Source organism: Pteropus alecto, unplaced genomic scaffold (assembly GCF_000325575.1).
Source record: "Pteropus alecto unplaced genomic scaffold, ASM32557v1 scaffold96, whole genome shotgun sequence".
Taxonomy (NCBI): domain Eukaryota; kingdom Metazoa; phylum Chordata; class Mammalia; order Chiroptera; family Pteropodidae; genus Pteropus; species Pteropus alecto.
This window is the reverse complement of record NW_006438979.1, coordinates 136,930-138,432: the sequence shown is the minus strand read 5'-3', so window position 1 is coordinate 138,432 and position 1,503 is coordinate 136,930. Positions and strand designations below refer to the sequence as shown.

The 1,503-nt window shown below is 46.2% G+C and overlaps 1 non-coding gene across 1 annotated transcript; it reads left to right on the top strand.

Moving 5' to 3' along the window:
- The first annotated feature begins 1,022 nt into the window (after positions 1-1,022).
- LOC112483195 lies at positions 1,023-1,141 on the top strand. Its single transcript, XR_003047533.1, has one exon. It is a non-coding gene; the product is annotated as a 5S ribosomal RNA (ribosomal RNA).
- The last annotated feature ends 362 nt before the right edge of the window (positions 1,142-1,503 follow it).

Genomic DNA, 1,503 nt, shown 5'->3' with positions numbered 1-1,503 from the left:
GCGGTGTGTGAAGAGGTAGGAATTATGCAGCACGTGATGCTCCTGGGTTGCTTATGCCAAATCAAGACCTCGTGAATAAAGAAGGAAGCTTTCTCGAGGCGTGGACGGCGCTGGCCACGAAGATGGTGGCCGTCAACACAACAGACACAAGCAAAAGGCTTAAGTATAACTCCTCGGCTTAAGACCATGTTTCTGCCCAGTTTGTCTCTCAGAAACATCGAGGCGCTTAACGTCGGGTAGTCTCAGCTGCAGGGGAGTCTCTGAAAGCGATGCCACCTGTTCCTCTGGCATACAAGGCGACGTCTCGAGCTCTCTTGTCCTCTGTGCCAGAGCCACAGTGAGCCTTCTTTGTGTAATAAAAGTCCGCTGACTCAGCGTCTCATCGTCTTCAGGCCACTGGTTCCTTTCACGTTGATTTTTAATGGATGATCGCGATACATGCGCGTGTCATTCTGTCGCCGATATCAAAGAGGAACGTTGGATCGAATAACGTATCAAACTTTCATTGCTCGCGGCAGAAGGATCCTCGAGGGAAACCATCTCACGTCAGAATCCCACAATCCTCCCGCAGGTCAACTTCTTTCCGGCGAATCGCAAGTTGTGTTCTCGGTTAGCTTGCTGTGGATTTCGGCACAGTAGCATTTCTGATATGCTAAGTGCGGAAATGATCTTCTTCCTAACTTCTTTTCCATTCAGAAATGCATGGTAAGTAGATAAAGCCCTAATTGGGGTTGAAATCAAACTCAGTTGTTTTTTTAAAGAAAAACTCAATGAACCAGGTGATTTAGAGTCGGCGTTCAACCGGGCCCGTATTAGCTCTACGGAAGATGCCGGGACAATGCCAGCATGTCACGGGCCACCGCGGGCCGCTGGGGGCATCACGGAAACTCCTGCGGAGACAAGTTCTCCAGGCGAAACCCAAAGCACATATTTCGGGAAGAGAGGACCGTAGTGCGCGTCTCTGTCGCGGATGCTGCCTTGAAACGAAAACCTTCAAACTCTGCCTCGAAATATTAACACAAGTCTACGGCCACGCCACCCTGAACGCGCCCGATCCCGTCTGATCTCGGAAGCTACGCAGGGTCGGGCCTGGTTAGTACTCGGATGGGAGGCCACCTAGGAAGACCAGGCGCTGTAGGCGTAAAAAATAAAAATTTAAAAATTTAAAAAATAAGGGATTGTAAGCTGACGAGGTCCTTGCAATGTGCAAGGTCAACCAAGGGTTGCCTTGCCGAAAGAAGAAAGAAAGCAAAGAAACAAAGAAACAAAGAAACAAAGAAACAAAGAAACAAAGAAACAAAGAGAAAGAAAGAAAGAGAGAAAGAAAGAAACAAAGAAACAAAGAAACAAAGAAACAAAGAAAGAAAAAGAAAAGAAATATTAACACGCCTACCTTGATACACCACCCATTTTCAACTGACAATATAAAATGTGCCATCGGTGTTATATTAAAAGTATTCATATGCCTTAACTGCTTTGTTTAGCTACTTTATTTATTTTTTT